Below are 8,266 nucleotides of genomic sequence, written 5' to 3' on the forward strand. Positions count from 1 at the left end.
GTTGTGGGGCCAGTTCTGCTCCCATAAGAATCTTTAGGAGAGCATCCTGGTGGGGACAAGTCCTGTGTGGCAGGGATGTTGTGAACTGTGTGGCTAAATACGATTTCTGCAATAGAATTCCTACTTGATTCCTCCCTATGTCCTGCTTAGGTGACCTTTCTCTGCAGGGCCGCAGTGTTTACTCTGAGAAGTAAGACTTTGCATGGGAACCTCTGCAGAGAACATGGCATACCCCAAAAAGATGTGCAAACGTGTGAGAAAATTCTTTGTGTCATTGTGAACATGTGTTTGATGCTGCATGTAATTGGCCATTTGGATCTGGGAAATAAAACCTTCGGCATGTAGCAAGGAGTGATCTACTTTGAGAGGTCTTGATGGAAGTTGGCCCCACCTGGCCCTTATGGGGAGGCATGGGAAAGTCAGGGTTTCCAGAACATACAGAAGTTTTGTGAGAAGGAAATGATAATATAGTGACAGGGAAATTATGTAAGGAAAATAAAGACCTGAGTTTCTCTCTCCTCATGGGCATTCCACTTTGCCTTTTACTTTCTAAGGAACCTCATTAATCTGATCATGACATAATATATATTATATATGGCTATAAAATATAGGAAAATTTGATATTTACTGGTATATAGAAAATTTTCCGTCTAAAGTCTAGAAAAAAGACAGTGTCCATTTTCACCAGTTTTATTCAGTATTGTATTGAAAGACCTAGTCAGGGAAATCAGGCAAGAAAAAAAATTGGTATAATGATTGGAAAGCAACAAAACACATTTGTTGACAAAATTGTATGCATAGGTGATGAAAATGTATACGTTAATTATTAGAAATGGAAAGTAGCAAGGTTTCTGTATAGAATATTGTTAAAAGGAAAGTTTATGCAACAGATATAAAATGAAAATTTAAAGGTATCAATTACAGGGGCATGAAAAATACAACATGTCTAGAAATATGTGTATTTTCAATACTATGTTGAAAAGAAGTGGCAAGAATGAGCATCCTTGTATTATTCCTGATCTTAGGGGAAAAGCTTTCTGCACCATTGATTAAGTTAGCTGTGAGCATGCCATATGTTGCCTTCCTTATGTGGAGGTACATTCTTTGACTAATTGGCTGAGAATTTTTTATCGTGAAAGAATATTAAATTTTTGTCAAATGATTTTTCTGCATGCATTGAGATGATTTTTTATCCTTTATTCCATTAATGTGATGAATCACATTTATTAATTTGTATACATTGAAACATCTTTGCATCCCAGGTATAAATCACAGTTAATCATGATGTATGACCCTTTTAATGTACTGAATTCTGTTTGTTCTTATTTTGTTGAGGATTTTACATTTATATTTATCAAGAATATTGAGCTGTACTTTTCTTGTAGTGCCCTTACCTGGCTTTGGTGTCAGAGTGATAGCCTTGTAAAATGAGTTTGTGAGTACTCCCTTCTTCAGTTTTTTGTAAGAGTTTAAGTAGGATTGTTAATTCTTTAAATGTTTGGTAGAATTCACCAGTGACACCATCTGGTCCTGGGATTTTCTTTGTTGAGGTGTTTTTGATTACTGATTCAGTCTCCTACTCATTATTGGTCTGTTAAGATTTTCTATGAATGATTCAGTCTCATATATTCTATGTTTCTAGCAATTTATTTCTTCTTCATTATCCAATTTGTTGGCATAATTGTTCTAAGTGATATTATGGTATGTTGTATTTCTCTAATATCAGTTGTAATGTCTCTTTCATTTCTAAATTTATTTGAGTCTTTGCTCCTTTTTTTCTTTGGAAAAAAGACAATGCCCATTTTCACCAGTTTTATTCAATAGTGTGTGTCTAACTAATGGTGTGTTAATTTTGCTTATCTTTTCAAAAAAAACAGCTTTTAGCTTCATTGATCTATTCTATTGTTTCTCTAGTCTCTGTTTCTGCTCTTATCTTCATTATTTCCTTCCTTCTGCTAATTTTTGTCTTAATTTGTTCTTCTTTTCCATGTCTTTGAGGTGTAAAGCTAATAGTTTATTTGGGATCTGTGTGTGTGTGTGTGTGTGTGTGTGTGTGTGTGTGTGTGTGTGTTTAAGTTTATTCATTTATTTTGAGAGAGGAAGAGAGCAGGAAAGGGGCAGAGAGAGAGGGGGAGAGAGAATCCCAAGCAGGCTCTGCAATGTCATCGCAGAGCCCGATGCAGGGCTTGAATTCACAAACCATAATGCCATGACCCAAGCTGAAACCTAGAGTCAGACGTTTAACTGACTGAGCCACCCAGGTGCCCATGGGATCTTTGTTTCTTAAGGTTGGCATTTATCTCTATGAACTACCTAAACTACTTTTACTACAACCAAGAGGCTTTGGCATATTGTGTTTCCATTTTCATTTGTTTCAAGGGCTTTTTAAAATTACCTTTTGATTTCTTTTGGTTTCTTCTTTGATTCATTGATTTCTGGTATGTGTTATGTAATTCCCACTTATTTGTGAGTTTCCAGTTTTCCTTGTTACTTTCTAGTTTCATACCATTGTGGTCAGAAAACATACTTGGTATAATTGCAGTCTTCTTAAATATGCTAACATTTGTTTGTGACCTACCATATCATCTATCTTGGGGAATGTTTGTGTGCCCTTGAGAAGAGTGTGTATTCTGCTGCTGTTGGATGCAATGTTTTGTGTATGTCAGTTTGGTCCAATGGATCTGAAGTATAGTTCAGTGTTTCCTTATTGATTTTGTCTGCCTGATCGATCGATTATTTATTTATTTATTTATTTAGGCAATCTCCACACCCATCACGGGGCTTGAACTCAGAATCCCTAGATCAAGAGTCACATGCTCTTCTGACTGAGCCAGCCAGGTTCCCTGTGGTCAATCCATTGTTGAAAATGGGGTACCAGAGTCTCCTGTTATGATTGTATTTTGTCTACTTCTCACTTCAGACCTGTTAGTGTTTGATTAATATATTTAGGTGCTCTGGTGTTAGGTGTATATATATTTATAATTGTTATATATTCTTTATTACTTGGTCCCTTTATCAATACATAATGATCTTTTTGTCTCTGTTACAATTTTTTTTAAATGTTTATTTTTGACAGAGAGAGAGAGACAGAGCATGAGTGGGGGAGGGGCAGAGAGAGAGGGGGAGACAGAATCAGAAACAGGCTCCAGGCTCTGAGCTGTCAGCACAGAGCCTGACGTGGGGCTCAAACTCACAGACCGTGAGACCATGACCTGAGCCAAAGTCGGACGCTCAACCGACTGAGCCACCCAGGTGCCCCTACAGTTTTTAACTTAAAACTGTATTTTGCCTGATACAAGTATACCTACTTTTGATCACTTTTGGTTTCCATTTACTTGGAATAACTTTTTCCATCCTGTTTGATCCTATCCATGTTCTTAAAGCTGAAGTGAGTCTCTTCTAGGCAGCAGGTAGTTGGGTCTTTTTTTTTTTTTTTTTTTTTTAATCTGGCTAGTATTGGGGCGCCTGGGTGGCTCAGTCGGTTAAGCGTCCGACTTTGGCTCAGGTCATGATCTCGCAGTCCGTGAGTTCGAGCCCCGCATCGGGCTCTGTGCTGACAGCTCAGAGCCTGGAGCCTGTTTCAGATTCTGTGTCTCCCTCTCTCTCTGACTCTCCCCTGTTCATACTCTCTCTCTGTCTCAAAAATAAATAAATGTTAAAAAAAAAATTAAAAAAAAATTAAAGAATTTTTTTAAAAAATTAAAAAAAATAAATCTGGCTAGTATTAAAAAGACAAAAAAAAAAAGAAAAGAAAAAAGTTACAAGTGTTGGTGAAGATGTGGTGAAAAGGGAATCTTCAAGCCCTGTTGGTGGAAATGTCAACTGTGCAACCACTGTGGAAAGCACTATGGAATTTCCTCAAAAAATTAAAGATAGCAATACCACATGATCTAGTAATTCTTTTTTAAAAATATTTATTTATTTGGAGAAAGAGTGAGCATGAGTGAGGGAGAAAGAGAGAATCCCAGGCAGTCTCTCTGCTGACAGCACCGCTTGAAATGGCACTCGATCCCATGAGCTGTGAGATCATGACCTAAGCCCAGATCGAGTCAGACACACAACCACCTGAGCCACCCAGACACCCCAGTGATCTAGTAATTCTATTACTGGGTATTTACTCAAAGAAAAACAGAAACACTAATTCAAAAAGAATATCACAGGTTAATTCTGCAAATAATTTCGTAGCATTACTTTGGCTACCCAATAGTTTTCGACATAGCTTAATTTAGGTATGTGCAGTGTGAAGAGGTATCTTAAACAGCTTTGATTGGGGTTGAACACTGAAATGAAAACAAAATAAAAGTAAAAGCACTTTAAGTAGAAAAATGTAAACATAGGGCTCTACCTATTGTATGCCTTTAAAAAAATTTTTTTTAAGTTTATTTATTTGAGAGAGAGTGAGCAGGGGAGGGGCAGAGAGAGAGAGGGAGAGAAAGAATCCCAAGCAGGCTCTTGGGCTCATCATGCTGTCAGCATGAGCCCAATGCAGGACTCAAACCCGCAAACTGTGAGATCATGACCTGAGCTGAAATCAAGAGTTGGATACTTAACCGATTGAGCCACCCAGGCACCGTTATTGTATGCCTTTTAAAGTCTTTATTTACCTTGTTAGCAACTTTTGTTTTTAACACTATTATGGGAGTGGTCTACTTTGCATTAACACATACTTGAAATAATAAAATAGTCAAGCATGGCATGTGGTGGTCTAAAAATCAAAGCAACACACTTGTTGATATAAACAACATCACTCAGTACCTACTAAGATAAGTGTGAAGATTACAGAATCTAACATCCTGTACTACAATAATAAAGCAAAGTGACCAATGAAGGCAGCAAATAGGGCTTAAAAGAGCCTAATCTCAACTGAATTTAAAGCATTCACATAAGAAAATGCATATTGCACAGTGTAAGCAAATGTTCCACCAAGCAATTTAAATGAGAGACAACAGAGTATTCACCTAATACATAACAATGATCTCAGAAGAGCAAGTGTTCTTTCTGTAAATGACAAAAGCTGTGAAAATATGGAAGAGTCTAGCACATGGAGAGTTACAAAGGAAAAATACAAAACCAAACCTAGGTATAAAATTTTAAAAAAATTAAATATTGAAAAATTCAAAACTGTGGCTCATCAAAAATGTTGAATAATTGTCTTCTGTGAGAGCTCAAAGTTTTTGTTGATGTGAATGTGTTTACGTACAGCTAAGGCTTACTGGTTAAATATCTGAGGAAGATCTGGCCTTGAGCACTTTCTTTACATCCTAGACCTGTAAACCAAGTTTTCTCAGTCATTAAAACAAACTTCTCAGCAGCTGCATTACTGTGAAACAATGGTCTCAAAACAAGAAAAGAAAAGCAAACAAAAATACTAAGTGGGCATGTGGCAGAATCTCTGAAAATGATAGTCTCCAAGAATTTCAAGTGACTGTTGATTATGGTCCACTAGGTTATAATATGTAATTCCATTACTTGCTGTTTCTCTTTTTAATTGGGAAAGTTTGCCTATCACTCTGACCAGTGCCCTATTTTCATCCTTTAGTTTCTATTTGTCTGCTTTTACGTCTGGTAGCATTGGAGCTCTACTACTTCTGGTATTCTTTCTAAAGCTTTTTGTTCCCTTTTTTCCATTTCCAGTAGAGACTTCACAGTAAATCTTTCTAATCTCTAGATGCCTTTTTTCCATCTGCATTTTAAGATCTGTCAGTTCCATACTTGCATCATGTAGCTATGTTTTCAGCTTTTTAATTTCAGCTGGAATTTGTTCATAAAAGTTCTTAAAGTCAGAAATCCTCCTTTTCTAGCCTGCCACTGTAAAGTTTTCTTTCTTTTAAAAAAGTGATCCAAAGCATCCCAGTAAGGCATCGCACTGATCACTAATTGATGTGGGACTGGCTTTTTATGTAGAAATGGAATCTAAGTTTTCTTTCTTATTAGATCCCTCTTCTATATGATTGTTGTTCTTATTCATTTTCACTGATAGCTTATTTCCAATATTAAACTTCTGTAGATCTTATTTCTCCTTGTTGCCATCATTCTATGATTGATTTAGGTAGTGATTCATCTTCATTCCTTTTTTTTTTTTTTCTCCCTGTCTTTCATTTTCCTTTGTTAATACTCTGGAGTAAACAGACGTTATACCTACAGGAGTATTTGTCCTGTTTAGTTGACTTGAAGCATAGAGTGAACTGTTCATGGTAGACAGTGAAAAAGAGTGGTTGAACTTGAAGTTGATTCTGGTCTGTAACACTGATAAGTCTTATCGTATGTTCTGAAGTACTTTTGTTTATATTCATCTCTAGATGTTTCTGGCTCCCTTTCTTCTTTATCCTTCTTTATCCTGATTTCCTTCATTCTTGTTCTCTGGTTCTGGTACAACTTACTGTTTTTCAGCCTCTTCAGTGTCACTCCCTGCGTTGATTTTCTAGACTGTTTTGCTTTCTAGATCTTGCTTTTCTTTGGGATTCAAATTTTTCATCTCTAAGAGGATTGAGGTATGGTCTGCATCTCTGCTCACCTCTGGTGCCGAGGAGACACTGCCAGGCAGCAGTTGTCGTCAGGATTATATTTTTGGAGGTTTTTATTACTTATTTAATCTCCTTACTAGTTTCAGGTTTATTCAGATTTTCTACTTCTTTTATCAGTCCGTTGTGGTACATTTTGGGTTTGTAGGAATTTGTCTATTTCATTTAGAATATCCAGTTTCTTGGTGTACAGTTATTCAGAGTACCCAAAATCTTTTTTATTTCTGTAAAATCAATTACAGTGCCTTCTGTTTTGTTTCTGATTTTATTTGAATCTTTTCTTTTTTTTCCTAAGTCAGTCTAGCTAAAAAATTGTCAATTTTGTTGTGCTTTTGAAAGAATCAACTCTTGGTTTCATGGATTTTCACTGGTTTTTATTGTCTACGTTGCTTATATCTGCTCCAATTTTTGTTATTTTCTTCTGGTAGCCTTGAGGAGCAGACACTGGTAACTATTATATAATTTTATCACTGTAGAATTGGCAGTATATTCTGACTTTGTGTTCATAGATGACTGATTAGGTGAGACTTCTCTAAGACTAGCAGACCTCTGTATGTAATACAACACTCCCCCAAGTGTTACTGCTCATCGCTTTGGTTTATTTCACTTTTTTAATGGCATTTTTGTCATGTTATAATTTGTTTATTTACTCTCAGTCCACTTTGCTAGCATTTAAGTACGACTGGAGCAGGAATATTTAGCTGCATTATTATAATGATATGGCTCAAGCTCTAGAAGAGTACATAGTATGTAACATTCACTAAATATTAGTTGAAGGACTCAATGACAGGGTGAATGAACAGTTTTACTGGTTTAACAACCTGTGTGGAATAATATTCCAAAATTTCATTACATTAGGAAGTTTATAAGGTGTGGGTAAACTGGGACTAAGAAAGACCAGAAGAGAAAGGTATTTTTATTTGGGGAAGATAATCTAAATCTTATTTGCTGTGGCCATTGGTGAGAGTAGTGATAAATCTGTATACTAGTAAGAAGAGCTTTCTCAAAAGCCTTGAGGTGAAAGGTGGGGAAGAACAGAATGTCTAAAGTGGAATGAATTAGAAGGGGTATTTGATGTAAAAAAAAAAAAAAAAAAAAAAAAAAAAAAAAAAAAAAAAAAAAAAGCAGATAAATGTAGGGCATTTTAAACATGGTGAAGAGGTTTTTTTTTTTTAAGAAAAATTTTTTTAATTTAATACATACCATAAACTACACATAGTTAAAGTGTATAATATGGTAACTTTGGTCTTACATATATACCAATGAAACTGTCACCACAATGAAGACAAGGAACATGTCCATCCTTGAGAGCTTCTTCTTACCCCTTGGTAATGACTCTTTATTCACTTGCTCTCCACCCTGTACCCAGGCAACCAATGATCTGCTTTCTGCCACTATACATTCATTTGCATGTCCTACAGTTTGAAATAAATGGAATAATAAAGTGAAAATTTGTTTTTCCTGGTTCCTTTCAGCATATTGTTTTGAATTTTAATCCAATTTGTTGTGTATCAAGAGGTCTTTCCTTTTTCTTGCTAATTTGTATTCCATTGTATGAATATTCATTTTCCTATGATAGATATTTGAATTACTTCCAGTTTTTGTTACAAACAAAGCTGCTATGAGCATTCCTGTATAACTATGCACGCGTCCTGGATATTGTATGGTGTATGCACACATGCCTAATATTTAGTCTCTTGGATAATTATAAATGGAATAGCTGGATCGTATAGGTTTATGTTTAA

The 8,266-nt window shown here is 35.8% G+C and overlaps 1 pseudogene; it reads right to left on the reverse strand.

The window, feature by feature from the left end:
* Window positions 1-5,368: 5,368 nt before the first annotated feature.
* LOC122230666 lies at window positions 5,369-7,110 on the reverse strand (annotated as a pseudogene).
* Between the last annotated feature and the right edge of the window lie 1,156 nt (window positions 7,111-8,266).

The sequence above is a fragment of the Panthera tigris genome, chromosome A1 (assembly GCF_018350195.1).
Source record: "Panthera tigris isolate Pti1 chromosome A1, P.tigris_Pti1_mat1.1, whole genome shotgun sequence".
NCBI classification, from domain to species: domain Eukaryota; kingdom Metazoa; phylum Chordata; class Mammalia; order Carnivora; family Felidae; genus Panthera; species Panthera tigris.